At 37.8% G+C, this 22,869-nt stretch overlaps 1 protein-coding gene across 1 annotated transcript in view; it reads left to right on the top strand.

Annotated features, from left to right (window-relative positions):
- The window catches only part of SGCZ (sarcoglycan zeta), a 1,128,323-nt gene that overhangs the window by 815 nt on the left and 1,104,639 nt on the right, over positions 1-22,869 (top strand). The window lies entirely within an intron of this gene.

Below are 22,869 nucleotides of genomic sequence, written 5' to 3'. Positions count from 1 at the left end.
CGGGCTTTCTCGCGCTCGTCTGCTCTCTTGCTCTCCTCCCTTTTTTCCGCCGCCTCTTCCTTGCACCGCTAGAATAGTTGGTGGCCCCTTGGGACGGCGAGTGGGCATTTGGGGTGCAGCGCACCCGGGCTCAGGCGCCCCTCCGAGGGCCGAGGACAGGGAGGGCGGCTCTCTGGGGTTCGGCTCGCACTCTGGGGCTGGGCTCCCTGCCTGCCTCCCGCTCGCGGCAAGAGTCGCCCGGTACTCCTCGGGGGGAGTTGCAGCAGCGCTCCGGGGGCAAGACTGGGCGCCCAGGGCTCGGCAGCCTCGCCGGGGAAGCGGCGGCAGTGGTCTGTGCCCGCTGTCGCCTGGCTGCCCAGCAAAGTTGCCCGAGCTGCGCCGCCACTTTGCCTCCCCGTCCCCCGCCCGCCCGTCCGCCGCGGGGGGACAGCTTGTTTCCGCTCGGAGATGCCCGCTACTGAGGCGTCGGTGGCCGCGGCTTGTTTTCATTCCAGTACTTACTGAGACCCTTTCTGCCACGACCCCTGAGGCGGTCTCAGCTACAGTTGCACTGCCCCGGGCGCGAACTCGTGGCGGGGACCGGAGAGGTTCTCCGGCTGCCCCGGCTACGCCAGCGCAACCGCGCCTGCCCCAGGCATCTGGCGCCAAGTGGGTCTGGGGAGCCGGGAGCGGGGCGGGCGGCACCTGCGGAGGCTCCAGGTGGCCCTCCCCCGCGGTGGAGACTAGCACTGCCGGGGCCCCGCGCCGCGCCCCCACGGATCCGCAGTGTAGCCGAGGACCCTCTCCGCACCTGCTCCTCCCTCCCGGATCCCCCTCTGGGCCGCGCGGGGATGACTGGCAGGGGGCATCCTGGCTGACAGTTTGCCCCTCTGCCTGTGGGCACTGCTGCCTGCAGTGCCGTTTTTTTAAAAAGACCAAATAAAGACAAAAAAAAAAAAAAACCAAACCCCTTAAAATATCAACAAACTACAAAATAATTTGAACGTCCCGCTCATTGTAAATGAGAAAGCGGGAAAGGGGGCGAAGCTTGGAGAATTTTTTCTTTTTATTCTCACGCTTTTTTACCCCCACCCATGTTCTACACTCTACTGTTTTGGTTCAGAGGTTGTTTTATTTTATTTTATTTACTAGAGATTCATTTCCGAAGGACTCTGTTTAGGTGAGGACTTTTAGACACTCCTACCCGCTGGGGAAACTTGACTAGTAGAGGTTTGCTTGGAAATGTCACGGAAAATGGATTTGCCCTGTAAGAAGAGAGGGCTGGAGAAATCCCCTGTAGAGGGCAAAAGGCTGTCCGCAGCCAGCTGTCTGCCCTGGCCATGGAGCACGTCCAAGCCAGGAGGCCAGAATGTGGCTCCTGGAATGTGGACCCCAGATCTGGTGCTTCCAAATGGCATAGAAGGAAAAGGAAGGAGGGACACAACTGTGGCTGTGCTTTATGGCATCTACCCTGCCACAGACTGTAAAGACTGAGTGGAGCGGGATTGTCAGAACTTAGATAGCACTTCATTTAAAACTCTGGTTTTGTTGAAAAAAAGCAAAGCAGGGAGGAGGCATATTTGCTTCTCCAGTTAAAGTTGGGGAACAACAAGTTTCTGGGATAGGGCCAAGGTCACAGTCAGTAGACCTTCACCTAGAAGAAAGCTCTATTATTTCTGTACTATACCAAGACAGTATACATTGCCTTGTGTTTGAAAAGATTCCTTGCAGCTTTTCCCAAGCATCCCAGTCTCCTGAGAGAGGAGAAGGCTTTATTTGAGAGGCAAAAGGAAGCAAATGAATGTTTGTAGTGTGTTATCTCATGCAGAGGCAGAGTCATCCAGATTTATTTTTTTTGTTAGATATTGGGTATGACACAGAGGAGAACTTCTTCTTAAGAGAAATGGAGAGAAAATGGTTTGGGGTGATCATTTTCCTTGACACCTCATTAGTGTTTTACCGGCTTAGCCCCCTCCCCGAATCTTGGCACCACGAAATTGTTTAAATCAGCAAAGGAGTACACCTACTCTGGAAGCTTCTGTCTAGTTTAGTAGAAGATCCCAGTTAACCTCAAAACTACTACTCATGAACTCCGCAATTCTCACAGCCAGAGTGTGATACACTTTGCAGCCGAGCAGCATAGGGTAGAAAATGGAAGAGCTTGGGTGGGAGGAGGTATATTCGCAATGACTGGGGGAAAAAAAGAAGGAATGAAGGAATGTTCAAAGCAAAGATCTGTTCAGGTTGATGAGCAATTATGAGAACTAGCAAAAGAGGAAATGTAGTCAAGCCTTATTCGAAAATGTTTGAGACCCTCCAGTTTGGGTGTACGTTTGTGTTGTCAGGTTTGACTACATGTCTGGAACATGGAGGCTTTGAAACACATTCGGGAATGTATACACTTTCTAGATGGGTGTACTACATGTGAAATAACTTGTCTGGACTCCTTCTTACCAGCAGAATCCATTGGCTTGGGTTTTCTAGAGCATTCCAGTTGAAGTTGTTTTCTGGTAGTTTTTTACTGAAGGAGACCCCTGTGGTGGTCAGTGGACAGAGTGGGTGATAGAAGTTGGGGGTTCTTCTTTTTTACATTATTTGCATGTTGACGTTCCTTGCTGTGGTCCAAGGTTGCTTATGTTAAAGTACATCCATATAAAACTTTACTTTTTGTGATATCTTAAATACATGAAAAGAAAATGTTGACTGGGATTTAATAAATAATAATGTGCACAATACTATGAGAATAACATTAAGCTTAGTTTTAGATCATTAGTGCCATTATTAGGTGAAATTGCTTCCCTCAAGTTTTAGGAAAGGAAGATTTTGCTAATTTTTAAGTCCTTTTTTTGGTAGTAAACTATTTTCTACTTATGAGATTTTTAGCAAAGAATATATATTTTTTGCTATTCTGTGTGGATGTTAATCTTTTTATATGCTGTTCAGTAAATAGTGTTCTCTTGCAAGTTTTCAAACCAAAGATAAACTCCAGTAATTAGGTGTTACGCCATTGCTATCATTATCATAAAACTAAACATAATATGCACATTAAAAGATTTACTGGTAGAAAACTAAAATATAGTTCTATGTATAAAACTTGCTAATGAAGGTAGGACGTTTCATCTTTTATTCTGCACACAAGCTCCTGATGGAACTGATCAGTGTTGAAAAGCTACAGAGTTCTCATCCAAAGACTTTTGGTCTGTTCTTTTCCCTTTGATCTCTAGCTGTTTCTCCAATAAACGTAAAAACTTTACTCTGGATTTTGCCCTGGTGTTTGTTTTAAAGAAGAAGCAACATCAGACAACCCAATACAGGTTACTGCTTTGGAAATGTGGGTGTTAATGAATACTGATATTTGAGAAATCAAATATCTCTGGATATTTGATATCCTGGAATATCTCTGAGTTAGGAATTTTTGTAATTGGTATTTAAGATAGTAGCTTTCACTTTTATGTTAGCTCTATAGTTGCCCTCTTTTAAACAACATATCGTATGCACTAGTAGTTTTTGGAGCTGACACTTAAAATTTGCTTTTTTAGTATTTATAAGAAACATTAGATGGAATAAATGACTGTTTAAGTAATACATAAGACACTGGTGATTTTTTACTTAGCTTTTGAAATAGGAGTTTCAAGAAATTATGTTTTCAGATGCTAAGCATATATTTGTAGATAACTGTAATTTGCTTTGAGATCAAAAACATAAAACACATAAGGAATACCGTATAATTTTTGCAGTTGTATTTGATCCCAGCTTTAATTTATTTATTTGTCAGGACTGTTCCTTTAATGGGATGACTGGCTAGACGTTAAAATGGAATTTCTCCATTGCTTGCAGAATACAAACAGTATGCTTCCGGAATATTTTCTTAATTATCATTTTATAATGTGCAAAAATTATAAACTGTATAGTTCATCTTGAGATGCACAAAACAAGTTTTCAATAAATATAATTGTACTAGTTTGAGTTAATTAAATGTGGTCCAGTCACTGTTACTTAATTTTATTTCTTTAATATAAATAAAATTTCATTTACCACGAACTTGAAACTTGCCCTAGATAGGCCAGGAAAATGCTTCCCTGAGTAATACAATTAGGTCATTAAGAAAGTATTGCATGGGTGAGAAGTGATAATCTAGCAAAAAAGAGAAATGCAGAGGTGTTTAAACAAGTGGTTGTTATGAAAACGCTGTCTTAAACCAAGTCTCATAGTATATTAGTCTACATTTTCAATCAAATAAGAGTGTTGGCACTTAGAAGAATTCTAAAAATGTTTTTTTGCTTCATCAATAAGACACTCAGCTCAGGAAAGTCAGGGTTGCTGCAGTGTAGGAGGCTTTGTGATGAGTATAAGTAGGTGTTTTTTTCCTTTTTTTTTTTTTAAATGTTAGTCATTCCATAGTGAAAAATAGTACTCTCTAACAAATGTCATATTTTTAGCAACTTGCTTTATATATTCATTTCTTGGCTTAGAATTAGGAAACCTTCGTGAATACAGAATTATTTGACCTCTTTCACATCTAAAGCTATTACAATTTCCCCATCCAGGGCTAGTTCCATTTCTCGTTTGAGGATAGAAACCAGTCATGAAGATTCCGAAACAGTTCATCTTGATTTCCTTGTGTTCAGAATGGGGACTTATTTCTTAAAGTTGAAATAAACTTCAGGTAACCGTAGTGAAACGTTCTTTTTTTATTCAGTCAGGAGGGATGAGGGAACATTTTTGACGTGAGTAGAAAGAGAATTAAGAAAAGTCAACAATTTTGTTTAAAATTTGAGGGGAGTGGTGTACATGACTATTTCTGAGATCTCCGGGGGCCTGCTGTCATCACCCAGCATACATTCCAATTCCTCGTACTGGCTGTTACAGCTTTGCTGATCTTCAGACTTTACCAATTGAGAATACATCAAATTTTGAAGGTCCAGGAAAAAAGGATGCTTTAGGATTTATGGACTCAAAATCATAGCTACACAAGATAGCTTAATGCTGTAAGACAGTAAATCAGCATGTGTCTTTTGGGGGCATTCCTTTTATATAATACTTAATGAGGTGTTTCTTATCCTGTATTGGAATTTCAGCTAACATACAATTTGGCAGAGATTACGACTCTAAGTTAGTAAGGAAAATAACCATGTATTTTTGTTCAAATGTCTGTGAAGTGTTTGAGGATATGCATTTAAATAGGTAAATGAATAAATGTTAATGTGTCAAAATAAAAGTTTATAAGTCATTGAGAATTTTGCTTTGAGAATTTGTGCTAAAATTCTCAGCTTCTAAATCTCTATATGACTAAAAGTGAGCTGTCTCATTTTATGTAAATGTAGATTTTAATATACTAACATCTACCTTTTTATTTTACTCTAAGTCTCTTCTTTTTCTTCGCAAATTTCCAGAAACATATGTTGATCTTACATCCGTAATGAAACTTGCTAGAGACTTCTAGGCCAACCCCAGAATGAGCGAATTAAAGGATTACCATCCCTCTGAGAGAATCGAAGACTCACATCCTGACAATTAAAAATTGTGCCAAATGCCTTGAGAGTTTTCTTGCCACTCCTAAACAATATTTTTATAGATTCACTCTGAAAAATACTGTAAACCCTCATCAGATTTTGGAACATTTATACTGCTCGGTTGGTATTAAATAGGTATCCAGAGTGTTTGACACCAACTTGACATCGGAGACCTTTAAAAATAAGGGATTTTATTATCCGGCCAGAAAGGCTTTAATTGCCATATCAGTGTCCATCTGTGAAATAAATGCTAAACCTTCAGCCTCAGATATTAATTAAAGCAATCATCCTGCACCAAAATGGAGTTTACCAATGGGGGAAGTCAGAGGCACCGCAAAGTACATAAAACTCTCACTCCACATCTACTAGCTCAGAGCTGTTAAAGTTGTTGATTTGTGTCATGGAAAGGGCACGCATCTGGTTGAAGTAGGACTTAGAAGTCATTATGCAAACCCTGGCTTGGCCGTCAACGGAGTTTGTGTCACAATCCTTCTTCCCCTCAAGTTTCTCGGGTGAAGGTTGTGTTGTAAGATGGAAACTGAATCTTAGTACTTTTTGCTGTAGTCATTTTTAGCCACAGCTGAAAGATTTGTTCGAACAACATGTTCATAGTATCTAATACCAATAAAAGGGGGTCAGCTTGGGGCGCCTGGGTGGCTCAGTGGGTTAAGCCTCTGCCTTCAGGTCAGTTCATGATCTCATGGTCCTGGGATCGAGTTCCACATTGGGCTCTCTGCTCAATGGGGAGCCTGCTTCCCCTCTCTCTCTGCCTGCCTCTCTGCCTACTTGTGATCTCTCTTTCTCTCTCTGTGTGTCAAATAAACAAATAAATAAATAAAAAGGGGGTCAGCTCTGGTTCAAGAGAGTTTGGGGGCTTTCTGCAAGTCTTGACCCCCGCCGTTGACCCTGGGTTGCTGACCCCAGAATTGTGAGAGTAGGGAACACAGGGTTAAAAACCTCAGGACATGTGAGGATCTATGTCTTGCCAGTCTCAGAGTCTCTGTCTTGCCAGTCTCAGAGTCTCTATCTCTGAGTATTTGTTTCAGAATGACATTTTTGTGTCCTTTTGGAAGAAAATTCATTTTCAAATTGGTAAATAAAGTGAATATAGCTCTTTTTTATTTCCCAAATACTTCCTTGTTTGAATGTCATTGTAACTTTGTCTGCTGACTATCGTATCCTTATTTTATACGTGCCAAAATGGAGACCGAAAAATCAAGTGAAATGTCGAGGAGCGCATGATTAATAAATAATGGAAGAACTTAAATCTGTACCCTGCGTTTCTAAATCCCATGTTCTTTTATATAGGCCACAATTCCAGGAAGTTTATAGAACTACTGACCATAGAAATGTTCTCATTGAATTTCTTTCATATTCTTGTTTCGAATAAAAGTGGTAGTATTGTACCTAAAGTCATAGCATTTACATCTGTTACAGAACAATTGTTCACAGGCCATATTTATTTTTATTCCTGTGCTTATTCCTAATCAGTTATTTTGGTCCAGATTACTGATGGCTGGTGTTTGTGAATAAAACCTGTTAGAAAGTGATAGATAAATCACAGACTGAGACCACTGGATAGGGGTTTCATAACCTTGTACCAATCTTTTAAAATAAACTCTCTATATCTTATCCAAGTCTGCTAATCTTCTTCATTATTCTGACTCTCAGGTCACTGCAAATAATGTTCATTTCGTGAGGACTGTACATTGGATTTAACCTCTAGTGTTGCTATGGCATTCCAGCTTGATGTACATTTAGTATTAACCCTAAAATTTAAAAATCAATCTGTGTGATTATATTGACCCTAAAATTATTAAGTCCTTAAATTTCATGGTATCCCGGAAATCTGGAAATAAATATCAGGTGATTTAATCCATAATAAAACTAAAGTTCTTAATGGCAGTCTTTGCAACTTAACAGAAATTAAGTGTCACTGCAATGTAAAATAGGCTTTAAATCTTGATATGCTTTTTTCCTATCATTTTTCCAAATCATATTTATACTAGGAATCACAAATGAAGATATATAGATAACTCAGTATAGTTTTGGAAGGCCATTTCTTTTATATTCATAGGAAGGTCAATATTAAATAATACGTTTTTTTTGAGGAATGTTTCACCAAACCTTGGCAAATCAACATTTAAGGGTCTGACCAGAGGGGATGATTTATCTGGTAACACATATTTTCTGCCAAAGGACTATCATTTTCTTAGATCTCTTCTCTTTCATCATCAGAACTAGATTTTGTCATTCTTCTGGAGACCATTTTCTTCAAAGACACATAGTTTCTTTCATTCACCAGAGTGTGTTTAAGAGACATGGAGAAAAGGACCCAACCAACCTGATTTGAGTTTGGCTTCTGCATGGGGGATCAGGCTGTCTTACATGGCTGGTACCATACACTTTCATACCTGCTTTGTCAGTGTCTTAGCTGAATTATTAATGTCTATAAGCGGCAAACATTCTGGGTTATTCCTAAATGGTTAAAAATGCAAACCTTAAATCTCTGAGAGCCACGAGCTTACTTGGCTCAGTTAGTAACCCACACATTATCACTATCTAACTTCTTCTCATATTGGTTTTTAAACTTCCATCTTTCTCTAGAATGGCTGGAAAAATAAATATTATCTACCTGAGATAAAAGAGCCTTTGATTCTTTTTTTGGGTAGAAATAACCAATTCAGCTGCCATGAGCAAGAGCATTTTTGTGAAACATGATATAATAAATCAATGTCATGAATGGGAAAATACTGTTATCATTGTGATTCCACAAGTCTGTATCTACTCAGAGTATTGGAGGGATTTTAAAATCCAGACAAGAAGGAGAAGCTAACTAACTCAAGGAGAGAAATTGCTTACCTAAAGTCTTACTGAATTATATTCTAGGTTTCCACTTCCCTTTCAACAGAGACTCAAGAGAGGGAAATTCTATCTAGTCTGCATACCAGAATTAGCTCTACAACAAAGCACCTGCTTGGTATTTAATCTTAGGCATCCTTTTCATGATAAAACTGATTGTATTTCCCCTTTTGCCTTAGTTGCTGAAAAGCTTGGAGGCAGATTTGCGGCCCATCTCTAACAAGTATACTTGAGTCTTAACCTAATTCCTGGCCCCGTAATACTCTTTTTCCTTCACTGTTCTTCAATACTTTCATAAGGAATTAGTGGTTATAAATACATATATACTTAAAGGTTATTAAGACCTTTTGCGGAGACTCAAGTATTTTCATAATGTTTCAGTGGTGAAGCTGCAATATTTAGCTTCTCTTCTGAACAGCTTATTCCTCAGTATGCATTTACTTTAATTTATCAGAAGATACAGAGTTTAGAAGGTTGGAATTAGGCTGTGTATGTCCGGTTATGCTGTGTGCAAGACTTCCATTGTACGCAACAGCTGCGTCACGTTTGACCCTGCTTGCCGCAGAATGAAACCCACCGACTCTGGGAGTGAAAGACCGTGATTTTGCACTGATGTTATCAGAACGTGTACATGTTCTAAGGTAACTGGTGTTAAATTATTACTCTTATTTTTTGTTTTTCAAATACGGCATTTGGAGAGAATGCACACCTGCATTTCTAAATCTCTGCATCCCTAATACCTAGTACTTTTGTCTGGTGAGAAAAGTTAAAACACATGAGCTCGTCTTAACAGCATCTTGTTTAATTTTCTTCAGGCCCACTTTTTAAAATTGATGTTTTGATCAGTCAGTGCCTCAAGGCAGCAGAGGCATTTTAAACTTTTGATAGTTTATTTCATCTCATCAAGTTTCTTAAAGTTCATGCTGGAGTCATGGTCCAAACAGTAAGCAGTTCATGATGGTGTCATGTCTGAATAATAAAGGCCCTGTTGTTAACCATTTCTGGGAGTATTTAATAATTGTGGGTGTGAAATTAATAATTATGTTCTTAATAATTAAGTATTTAATAACTGTGGGCATGAAATATATAGCAAGATTAGCTTCAACATATTTTTGGCATCTGGTAAGTGCAGTTGAAGACCTTTCATTTGCTTCTGAGCCCAGTTACTCTATAAACTTTTCATTTTGTAAATATGAGTATGTTATTGTGTATATATTTATTTTACTTATTTTTGAACCACGAATAGCTTCTAATACAAAGTAAATAAAAACATAACTGACTTTAAAGTGCTTAATATTTGCAATTAGGAATGTGTTTGTATGTTTTAGTTGTTTCATATTTTAGTCATGCTGGAAAACACTGAAGTATAGTTCTACAACTTTAAGCATGGAACTTAAAATAAGTTGGATAGTGCATCTCACTAAATCGCACAAACTGAGGCAGAGAAGACCAAAAAATTACCCTCTGAGAATATTTGCAGATGATTTTAACAAATGCAAGTCTATGAAATCAAATATAGCATTAGTTATTTAATCATTTGACAGCGTATAACGTTGCATGTAATATTAAGTTTTTAGTATGCTTGAATGATATTTTTGCATTTACTTGGATTCATTCTTTTTTTTTAATGAAGTTTTATATTGTTAACTTTCCCAAATTTTATTTGCTCTTTCTCCTTGTTATCCTTATTCATTTGTACTCCAGTATTATACGGCATAAAACAAAAAGAAAAAATAAGATTTCTGTCCATGGTAATGCACATACACCTTGCACCTCTCACTTAAGCTACATCCCCAATTTTTGATAGTCTATCTGAAATCTTTACCTAGATGGTTCATAGTCGCTTAAACCTAAGAGAACTTATTCTCTGTTTAGTGTGTCACCATTCACTGAGGCATGCAAGCTGGAGGGCTCGGGAGCCTTTCCTACTGATCCTACTGACCCATCCCCCTTACTAATTGGTTATCAAGTCCAAGGTATCACACAGTCCCAAGTCCTTCCCTCCATACCTTTTGTTAAAGCCCTAACTCAAGGTCTCCTCTCTGTCCTGAAGTTTTGTCAAAGGATCTCTGTCTTATCCCACATGGACATGTGTATTTCTGGCAGTGGTTCTGGCTCTACGGCAGTGAATCCTAATGTGATCTTGCAGTTGTGGCCCCAGGACCTGGGGGTGGAGTTGGAATCACTGTGAAGAGATTTATTTATTCTCTTTCCTATTATTAGTAAGTCATCTCAGAGTTGGTTGGAAATTACTGGAAACTGGGGCACAAAGCCTGGGCCTGATGCTGGGTGGAGAGGGATTTAGAGATTTCTAGAACTGTCCAAGGTTACCGTCAAAAATAAAGAAAAGATGGCCTGATGCTATTCATAGATTAACTGTGACTAAAATGTTCAAGTTGTGGGGAAAGGAGACCACAGATTATTTGGAGATAATAATCATACGTGCCTGAAATTGTTGCATATACTGCCCCAGAACCATGAAGGATGTTTTACAATTTCCTTAGCTGATTTTTCTGTTTTTGACAGTTGGATCAGATTTTTTTTTATAGTTAGATATACTATCTGCCTCTGGGGATTTGACAGTTCTGTCTCCATGGGGTGGCCCAAGGAGTAAGCCATCTAACTAGGTAGAGCACGGACCCAAAGGAATCTCGGTAGAGGCAGGCCAGTGTGTATTCTTGAAATGCACATGATAGCTAATGAATTTGGTTTGTTAGTGACCTGTAAATCTCAAGCTGTTGGTTAGAAGGGCTTATAATTATTTTATCCTTGTTATGCTTAGTCTCTCAGTAAAGTTACTTAATCATGATAGATGAGCTTTAGCTGCTGTATGGATCTTATAATATGGGCTAATAGGAGTAAAGTGATTAAAAAAAAGAATAAAGTAATGTAGAAATGCATAGATCAAAGTAGGAATGGGGTACTAAAATCTAACTTAAGATGGCTAATAACAATGGCCAATGAAGGACCTCCTAAGAAAATGTGATTTACAAGAATGGGGGATTCTAGGAAGTGATCTATGTTCATTCTTCTTCAAAGGGAGATTCTTCCTTTTTGAGGAACTAGCAAGCTTTGTGTCACCATCTAACTGGTCTACCTCTGTCCAGCATATTTGACAAACAATCCACATTCTATACTTTCAGAATTTCCCTTTTAGAATAAAGTAATATTTGGTCTCTCACCTGCTTAAAAGTCTTTGTTGGTTCCCTCTTACTTATTTTATAATCTGTACTCCTCAATATGATAAAACATGATATAGAGCTTGCTCATTTTTAGGCCATGTGTGACCATTCTCTTACTTAACTTTCAACACACACACACACACACACAGGTTCTACCATAATTTTACTAAGTAACTCACTTCTCCTTGATCATGCCAGTTTCTTTTGCAGTCCTTTGTAATATTTCATATGCAGTTGTCTAGAATATGTCTGTACTCCTTTGATGAAAGAAATCCCTTTTGTTGACCTTGTCCCAAGAAGAGATGGTTGTTTCTTCCATTGTGTTCCTACACACTTTGTACATTTAACTCCACTGCACATTCTTTGCTAGCTGTATATGGTAGAGAAAATGGTCTGTATCATACCAATCTTTTGAGACTTGGCAAAAATTATGTTAAGTGCTATTTTAAAGCCAATTTTCATGTTCTGAGTTTCCTTGAAAAGAAGGTGTTTTTTTTTCATTTTTTAGAGATCAAGTCTTATCCCATAATCTTTCTGTTTTGTTTGTTTAAGCTGTAAATCATGAAAGAGATATGTTAAAATTTTCTTTTATGGCGGTGTTCTAACAGGTCTCTCAAATTTTGCATTACATTTTTGAGACTATGTTTCAGATGCATTTAAGTTTAAATTGTTATTTTTTCCTGGTGAGTTGAGACCTCTATTATTACATAATAAGCTCTTTATCTGTGATATTTATTTCTGCCTTAAATTTATTTCTTTCTGATTTTAATGTAGCTATACCAGCTTTAACTAGTACCTACACTGTACTGTTACCCCACTTTATTATGGTTAGTGTTTCTGAAACCTTTTGTGTTCAAGCCCTTTTATACTTAAGTTTTATATTTATCTCTTGCACATATCTAGATTTTAGAAATCCATTTGGATAATGTTTATCTCTTACTTACCACAGTTAACTTACTATATTTAATTTAATAAGTTCATTTCAGAGATCACTTTCCTTTTATCTGAAGTACTCTTGGTGGTAGCAGATTTCATTTTCTTGGTAGCCTGAAAAGATCTTTCTTACCCTCATATTTAAAATATTTTTTATGGGTTACAACTCTAGATAAATATGGATTTCTTCCTAGTATATTGTAGATATTATTTCACTGTCTTCTTGTTTCCGCTGCTATCAATGAGAGATCAAATCTTAGTCCACATAGCATTTAATAGATATAGTATTTCTTTTTAGTGACTTTGAAGATCTTCTTTTTATCTGTTGTGTTCTTTAATTTTATGTCTGTCTGTGATTTGCTTCTTATGTATCTAGTGGTATTTTATAAGTTTTCTAGTACCTTGTGGAAGGAGAAAAGTTTACTCGGTTAATAATGGAGTTTATCCAAGAAATACCATATTATCTTTTTTAAGATAATTTCTCTTAGTAACTGCACCCATGGTGATCATGCTATACGTTTTTAGATCTTATTTTTATCTATGTATGTATTCTGCACTGACTCTATACCATGTGGATAAACATACAAGTATAAACACTAGGGATTGTAGATTTTGTTTTCTATTTTCCATCCTAATGTTAATCTACTATATCTCTGATACATTTTCAATATTTATTACATCCTTATTGATATATATTTGGCAATATTTGGTGGCCAACCAGAATTTTATATTGGGGAAATAATGTTCTCTTTTTCAGTCCATTTTTTTCCTTTTCTTTCCTTTTCTTTTTCCTTCCTTCCTTTCCCCCTCCCTCTCTTTCTTTTCCTTCCTTCCTTCCTTCCTTGTCTCCTTTTTTTTGACTACCTGGTCCAACAATAAATAAAACCATGAGTTAGGTGATGAAGTATTACTCAGTTTCTGTGACTAATGATCAACCACATATTTCTAGGTTTTTTTGGTATTGGGGTATTATTGGCATATTATTAGGTATACAACATAATGATTTGATATTTGTTCACTATAATAAATCTAGTTAACATCTATCACCATACATAGTTACAGAAAGTTTTTGTGTGTATGATGAGACATTTTAAAAATATACTCTCTTAGTAACTTTCCAGTGTGCCTTATAGTATTATTAATTATAGTTGCCATGCTGTACATCTCTAGGACTCATTTATTTTATAAATGGAAGTTTGTACTTTTGACTCCCTTAATCCATTTCTCCTACCTCTGGCAACCCCCCCACCTCTTGCAACCACCAGTATCTTCTCTTTATCTCTGAGATTGTGGCATTTTGTTTGTTTTGAGGAGGGGGGCTCTTTATAGGTTTATCACTACCCTGTGGTGGTAACACAAGATGTCATCTATGGGGCAGGTGAAGTCTTCCCATTGGATATTTGTGGCAATTTTATCATGATATATACCAAAACCTTGCAGAAGCTATATTTTTGTGGCTAAGATCTTACTGAAGACTTCCCAGCATGCAGTTGATTTTGAGTTTTCTTTTTTTCTGTAATGCTTAGCCTAGGGAGAATTTTTTTTTTTCTAGTTTCTATGTCTTTGGTGTCTGGTTCCAAGTTATAGTGGTGGTAATCCTAGTTCAGATCAGTTTCAGATTAGCAACACACTGAAAGATTTTTAGGCATCGTAAAGTATGCTCTGAGTTTTGGTGAAATAGAAAACTACCTATTGGTATGATTTAAGATTCTCTAATCTCCCTACATCCTGGGGAAAAATAGTTTCCCAAATTGTCTAAAATTTTTATCATTTAAATCACGCCTTTGGATTCAGAGACTGATTCTCAGACTATACTCTCATGAAATCCTACTTATCTGCAGCTAAAACTGAATGTTGGTAATTAAAAATTTTATATTTTTTCCTTAGTTGTTTTAAATTTTTGTTGAATACCACTGCCGCTCTGTGATAGAATTTAATACCAGATTTCTTTTTCTTTCTTTTTTTTTAATATCTTATTTATGTATTTGACAGAGAGAGAGAGTGCGCGCATACAAGCAAGGGGAGCAGCAGTCAGAGGGAGAGGGAGAAGCAGACTCCCTGCTGAGATCGACAAAGGGCTAGATCCCAGGACCCCAGAATCATGACCTAAGCCATAGACAGATGCTTAACAGACTGAGCCACCCAGGAGCCCCCGCAGATTTCTTTTTCTGTTAGTAATACACATATATACATACACATAGGTTTGTTTGTTTTTTTTAGATTTTATTTATTTATTTGAGAAAGAGACAATGAGAGAGAGCATGAGCGAGGAGAAGGTCAGAGGGAGAAGCAGACCCCCCGTGGAGCTGGGAGCCTGATGCGGGACTCGATGCGGGAACTCCGGGATCATGACCTGAGCCGAAGGCAGTCGTCCAACCAACTGAGCCACCCAGGCGTCCCATACATACACATAGTTTTTATATATGCTTGATAAATCAGAGTTTTGGAATCTGTAAAGAGCAACATGACTTTAGGACTTTGACTAACGAAGCAACTTTGGATATGTCTATATATATATCACATATATTATCTATTTTATATATATATATACACACACACACGTGTGTGTGTATAAATATATATTTGTGGTGTGTATATATATATAATTATATATATAAACAAAGAAAAAGTGTACTTGCAGAAATATATTCCTCAAACATAAAATGAAGTTGCTAAAATAAATACTAGCAAAAAAAGCCTTCTAATTCTCTGATAGACAACTACTGGTGAAAGCTAATGCCTTACATCACTTGTGAACATTAATCTTTCAGCACAAGCTTCTTTATCAGATCTGTTAGCTAAGTAGGTCCCAAGGGCATTTGTTCATAGGACAAGAGATAGTTCCTGCAGAAAAGGAAGCAGTTCCTTCCAGTTATTCCCCACCATATCATCATGTTTCCTTTTCTTGTAGTGGCACTTTCACGTTTCAAAATAAGCTGTAAACAAGATTTTTTAAAATTTATTTTTCCTCCCTGTAAAGTATAAGCTCCGTGAAGGCAGTCACCTTGCTTGATTGCTATATTTCCAGTAACTAGATTGCTGCCTGACATGCAATAAATACCAAGAAATTCTAGTATGGATGAGTGACCTGTGTAGGGCAACCTAGTTTGAGGTCCCACGTAAGGAGAGAACAGGAAAGGACATCCTAACTACAATGTAGAGCAAGGAACGGGGAGGGTAAAAGGGGGTGCTGGAAAGGGGTGAAGTGATCTAATTAATATCACCTATGATTATCCCTGGATCAGACCTATATCGTTATAGGAAAAACTATAATAAGCTATCTGTCCTGCATTTCTTGGGATGGTGGCACTGCCATTAAAGATGGGTTTCTGTTTTCGCTTCTCAAGTCTGTCTACTTGAGCATAACTATTTGGGGCGTGCTGAGACATCTGACCCAAGTGGGACAATTAGATGCCTTTGCCCTGATATATGGAGGCAATAACCTGATTTCAACCCTGTTGGATCCATTATCCATTTTTTATATCAAATCATATAAAGCCTCCTCAAAGATTATCTTATTAATATAATTTCCTTGCAAACAATTTTTACAGAGCCCCTTTAGAATTCTCTCACAAGTGCTTTGATAATATAACCTACTTGCACAAAATTTTGAAAATATCATGACCTAATTATAATACAAAGCAGAAATAGAAGAAAATAAGAGAAAACATTTCATGATGAGTTTCTATTTATTTCAGAATGTAAATGCTAGGATAGAGTGACTGCACAAGCCGCAGCTGAAATTGAAAGGGATATGTTGGGCACGTCATTCAAACTCCATAAGTGATTTTCCTGGTGGTGACATGATATTTTCTGAAGTGGTGAGCATCTCTTAATAAATTCTGAACAAAATAGAAGACAGCATTTCTTTCCATTTGCATGGATATTTTATTCCTAGACAACTTACTAATTGTGCAAAATTTTATTAACTTTTGAAAAAAAACATACATAAACAATGAATCGTGGAACACTATATCAAAAACTAATGACATACTGTATGGTGACTAACATAACATAATAAAAAAAGAAAAAGTATAAAGTGAACTTGGTTCCAGGCCGTGTGGTGCACAACCGTCCCACACATTGCTGAGCTTTTAGGATCCCTCAGATTATTACAACCAAAAATGTCTTTAAAAATTTCAAAATATTCATTCTAGGGGGCAGTGTTGCCCTGTTGGAATTTTTGGATTCACTGATGGTAAAGTAGGCCTATTTTTTTTTACAAACAGTTTTTTTTTTGTTTTTTAAATATTTTATTTATTTATTTGATAGAGAGAGATCACAAGTAGGCAGAGAGGCAGGCAGAGAGAGTGAGAGGGAAGCAGGCTCCCCTCTGAGCAGAGAACCCGACATGGGACTCGATCCCAGGACCCTGGGATCATGACCCGAGCCAAAGGCAGCGGCTTAACCCACTGAGCCACCCAGGCGCCCCAAAGTAGACCTATTTTTAGTGTTGCTACAGTTTTAAAAGATTGGAAAGTAGGCTTTTGGTCTACCGAATGCTGTGCACCACTGTGGTCTCCTGCTGTGGAAAAGGATGAAGCTGAACAGACAGGAGAGAACGAGTTCCATTCTTCCCAGAATCCTATAATAGTCCCCTGAAAGTAAATTTTGGTTTTTTTTTCCTCTTCAATCTTCCTCTCCTCAGACATATGTTGACTTAGTTTGATTTCTCTCAGACAGTAATCTATTTTAATACTGTCCTTCTCTTTTCAAATCCAGAGGAACTTTGGGATTTTTTATATGCGTTCTCCTTGGGACAAATAAAATGATTTCGAGGTACTAAAATTTATGCAAAGCTTATACTCCTAGGGGCGCCTGGGTGGCTCAATCAGTTAAGCATCTGACTTTTGATTTTGGAGGTCATGATCTCAGAGTCCTGGGATCTAGCCCCACACTGGGGTTCGCTCTCAGCACAGAGTCTGCTTAGGATTCTCTCTCTTTCTCTCTCTCTCTCCCTCTGTCTCTTCCCCTGCTCGTGCTCTCTCTATATCTCTCTAAAATAAATAGATAAGATCTTTTAAAAAATAAAAAATAAAAAAATAAAATCTCACATTTCTTGGTGAGACTAAACAGCTCGGAAACTGGATGCCTAGGACCTGACTTATCTCTGATTTTAACTGTTTCTATAGTTCTTTTTACAACTATCATCAAATTATTTGTATGTTTAAAAAAATGTTTTATCCTGGACATCTAGAAAGGTATATAGTATCTTGTAGGTACTTAATGAATATTTGTTAAATTAATTAACCTTTGAATAAAAGTTGTTTTCTAGTGCTGATCTTACTTTCCCCCCTCCCAACTCATTATGAGACACAAGTGAGTATGTGATTAGAAATAATCTCTAAGCTCAGGACAGATTTCACCGTAGTTAAAGCACCTGTTTCATTCAGTATGCATTTAGATGAGGTGGATAATAGTCAGCACTCGGGTAAATATGTCATCTACTTGGGCTCCTGAAACACTCACACTGTTGTGTCATAAAATTATTTGGATACGCCAAGTGTCACACTGCCAGTTGGGATAAAATTCCCAGCACTGTCTGGCAGTCATGAAAAGCAAAACATGTCTTTCTCAAATGACCAGCCTATTGAATTTGGTATTCATCTTGACCCGTGAGTAATAGGAAATAAATGATGGCATATGAAAGTAGAACCCGCAGTTAAGCCTTGTACCTGATCACGGTGTTCAGGGATTACACTGGCTCAGCAATGTATTTTAACTCAGCACAGACAAGTCAAGATTGTTTATTTGTGTTTTGCCCAAATCACACACTTACATGTCTGTGTGAAATACATCAAAACAAATCTGTTTTGGAGAAACACAAGAGATGGTTAAGGAAAGTGGTAGTATAACAGTAACCCATGCATGTAATCTCTGAGAGTTAAATCCCTAGAATATTAAACTCTGAAAAGAAATGAATTTAAATAATAACAAATAGTTTAAGATAGCCACCCACTTATTTAAGTATCTTGTACGTAAGTACTTGATACATAGTTATTGAACAGAGTTTGTGTATAAAAGGTCTTACTTTCCCAATCATGGAAAACTTGGAGTAACGTGAGTTGCCGCCTACTCAGTGAAGGAGAAACTGATGTAATCTAACAGTCTCTGAGAAGCCAGTTTTAGCACATGCTCTCTCTCTGCTCGGCTTTGGAACTGCATAGACATGGATTCACTTCCAGCTCCACTCGTGAGCTGTATGAACTTGGCCAAGCTCTTTAACTTTACCAAATGCTGATTTCCTCAAATAGTAAAATCAGATTAATCGTTGTACCTATCCCATATGTACATGATGATTTAGTGACGTGGATACAGTCACCAATGCTTGAACTGAGATATTTATGTACCAGTTGTTATTTCATTATAATTGTTAATATCATGTTCCTGACAGCTGGTGAGAATGAGTGAACCATGATTGGGATGTAAAAGACGGGAGTGTAGTCCCCGCTGTAGGGTGGCAGGGTCACCCTGGGGAGAGAAACTGGTGAGCTGGATATGTGGGACAGTAATGACAGATGGTCACATAAAAATCTATCCTCAGATGAGACTTAAGTGTTGGTTTTTGCATGGTTCTATGGTAGAACTAAATGTAAGTGCTTGAGTTTAATAATATCAAAAGCTCTCCAAAGGTTCTTAACTGCCTAAAGGCAGCTTTTAATTTTAAACACTGAGAAAAGTCAATCAGCCTACACCTAAAAATATGCATTGGGATGTGTTTTGCATGCATTAAAACCTAATTTCACATCTCACCAAGTTTAACTACTTTTTTGCTCAACTAGTCTCAGAGTCTGGGTATTTTATTTATTTATAATAGATCACATAGGTTGTTCATACTCACACAAGCCTGCATTAAAGAACTATATCCTCCTTATTTGTACTCATGCCTTCAGCAATATTGTTTCCTTGAGATATTTTAAGATATAAAGGCTTTCATCAAAAACTTAAGGAAAGTTATACAGTATAAATAAATAATCTATCAGCCCATTGGGGAAAGTAAAATCTAACAGAAAGGAAAAGTGAAATTTTATTAAAATATATTCCTATTACATCATAAATGGTCTATATTTTACATAGAATATTATTGGCTGTATGTTTACCCAAGTAAAATTAAAATGACATTTCTATTTGTTCTGATACAGGAAATATTTCAGCATGCAGAGCTCTTGTTTTGTAAACCTCATTGGTATTGCTTAGTTTTGCTTGAAGACTTTTTACAGGAGAATTTCATCCTTTAATTTGTATAAGTAGACAGGCTAGTTTATTTGTGTATGCAGATATTTAAAAACCGTAAGTGGGAAACGAACACCTGCAGATCCGGGGAAAAAAAGAGAAAGCATTGTTGGTGATGTTCTTCTGTGGGTTTTTTAGTGTGGGGTTCAGAGCAGCGGGGGACAAGGAGTTTGATTATAGCCCCGTGTGCTGGGGTTGGTGTCCTTTGTTATCACCGAGAGCCCTGCCTACTGGGGATGGGACTCAACTTGAAGCTACCACTGAAATCGCCGAGAGGTTAGTTCAGTGAGTTCAATTCTTAGCCCTACTTTGTGGGGTTAACATTAGCTGTTATAAAAGTCACTTTTTTGATTCATCCAGTTTTGGAGAGGAGCATAAGCAGATAAGCAGGACATAATGCCTGAGGCAGTGAAATAAAATATTTTATTATTAAAAAATAAATATACAAACCAAAACAACAACAAAGAAAGAAAGAGGGGCTCTACCGGTCCTTCCAAACAATTGTCTTCAGTGTGATGATAGGATTCTTACCCTTTGATCTTCCCTCCTGGCCAAAAATCTTTCCACAACTTTCTTGTAGCTTTCTTGGCATAAAAGGATATAGTTCAAGCAAAGGTGAATTGTATTCCCTCCCAATCCTAGTATTCTATCTGTAGGTCACACTTTCAATTACAGCTGCAACTATTATAACCGTATTTTATTCTTTTATGTCTTTGAAATACTTGTCAATTTCAGGAATCTAAAGTAACAAGAAGTTTTCTCTATTTTTTTTAATAGTGATATTCCTATACCCCTTTTGGAAGTTTTCGGGAAAGTCTGTCTATTTTTACAGAAGTTGTACAGGGTCCTACTTTAGAAAATTTTTGGAATAAAATAGGATATAGAAATTTCCTTTTTCTTGAAATGGGAAATGCCTTTGCTTTCAACCTTATCCCCTGGGAATGATGGGGAAATTACTGGCTCTGGGCAGATGCTAGTAAGTAATGGATATCAGAGTAGATGCAGCCATACATGAGATGTTCTGGACACTGCTGTGCTACATTAACTCTCTTTTTTCCTGAGCTACACGAGAACATTTAAATCTTTTTTTTTTTTTTTAAGATTTATTTATTTGACAGAGAGAGCGAGAGAGCATAAGCAGGTAGAGCAGCAGGGGGAGAGGGAGAAGCAGGCTGCCCACAGAGCAGGGAGCCCACGCAGGCCTCAATTGCAGGACCCCGAGATCATGATCCGAGCAAAGGCAGTCGCCCAACCAACTGAGCCACCTAGGCACCCCTACACGAGAACATTTAAAGGTGTGCTGTTCATAATGAAGGCTCAGGCCATGGGCCAGCATGCACTTGGAATAGTCAAACATAATGAAGGAAAAATAGCATTCTTGAGAACACATATTGAGATCTTCCTTCCTTCCTTCCTTCCCTTTCCTTCCTTTCCTTTTCTTTCCTTTCCTTCCTTTCCTTTCCTTTCCTTTCTTTTCCTTTCCTTTCCCCTTCCTTCCCTCCCTCCTTCCTTCCTTCCTTCCTTCCTTCCTTTAGTAGACTCCATGCCCAGTGTGGAGCCCAATGAGAAGCTTGTACTCATGACCCTGAGATCAAGGGCTGAGCTGAGATCAAGAGTCTGACAATTAACTGACTGAGCCACCTAGGCACCCCCAAATTAAGATTTCTATCTTTGGCTTAAAGTTTGCATGGCCTTATCACTATCTTAGTTTACACATTTTTTTTTAATGGGTCTAATCCATTTTCTATTGATAAAAAGTGCGCATGGTCCTTCTAATGATTACTGATAGTGGTTTATTATTATTACGGAGCTCACCAGATCTCAGGAGAGTTTGGTGGAGTCAGACTGCTTCAGCAAATGGTTTGATTTCAGTTTGTCTTGGTGATGAAACTTTGTAATTTGGACCAAGAAAGCTTACATTTACTGCTCCTGCTGTGCTAAAAAAGACCCATGCAGCTCTGATGAAAGTCTCACATCCAGTTGGCCCAAGACGTCCCAAGTAACCATTAAGTGGCTAAATGCAATGGTAAACACCTATAGGCATTGCTAGATAGGTGTGGGTGTACAAGTGCTCTAGACAAAAATCTGAAATCTGGACTTCCCTGAAGCAAGCAAACAGTGCCTATAAAAATAATGAGTCAAGGTTTTCACTGCTTGTGTTATATTCAGATAACAGAATTTTCCTGAAAGTTTAAGTTTCTTCTTGTGGATACCAAGTACAATGAATTTCTGGAAAAGTCTCTTCTAGGCAGGCTACATAGAACTACTCTCATGAAATAGAGAGCTTTATGCAAATGCAAAGTATTCACATATTAATATCTTGAAGGGCAAGGATTATCTTAATTGTAATTCTGATGTATCTGGTTTAATGCCACAAGATGCTACAATCTACTTCAGTTAACTAAGAGATTTATAAACTAATTTCTTACAGTGTTTTACATATTCAGCAATCTACATTGTCATTATTTAAAGATGAAAAGAGGGAGTTGTTTCAAGATTAAATGTTAAAAGATGCAAACTAACATGCTCATTTAATTAAGGAAGCATGCAGATGAGTGTGTGGGAAGAATATCAACCTTAACATTGTGTTTTATATGTTGTGTCCTCCACTAGTTTTCATCACAGCCTCATTATCTGAAACTTCTCTGTTTCTTTCTAATTGAAAGAACACCTGCTCTTCATTTCTTATTGAGTTTGCTGTTTTCATTTGCTCTTCGTAACATCTCGAAGGACCAATTGGCAGATTATATCCTTAAAATTGCTCCTTCAGCAGCCTGGATAGGCAATTATCTTGGAAAGGGGAAGTTAAGTCAAAGTGTTCAAAATTTGTGCCTGTGGTTTTTTTAAATATGACCCCTAAAAGGAATATGCCTCTTTTAGGAAGATACATTGTAACGTGAACTCCCCACTGTTCACAGAACTGGCATGAGATTGTACAGGAGAGACACATGTCTGGCATGACAAAATATTCTGACAAAACCCAAGAAACAATTAGAAACTGTGTGGAGGTTTTGGATTTCAAAACTAATTTTGATTAACAAGTATACTGTGTATTATGTAAGTGATTATACTCCCAGACACATCAAAGTTGGGTGAGTCAAAATGAAAATAATCAAATAAACCTCAGTGAATGTTAACTTTCAAAACATGAAATAAAAGAGGCAGGG

The sequence above is a fragment of the Lutra lutra genome, chromosome 2, assembly GCF_902655055.1.
Source record: "Lutra lutra chromosome 2, mLutLut1.2, whole genome shotgun sequence".
Classification (NCBI taxonomy): domain Eukaryota; kingdom Metazoa; phylum Chordata; class Mammalia; order Carnivora; family Mustelidae; genus Lutra; species Lutra lutra.
This window is presented reverse-complemented; position numbering and strand designations above follow the sequence as displayed.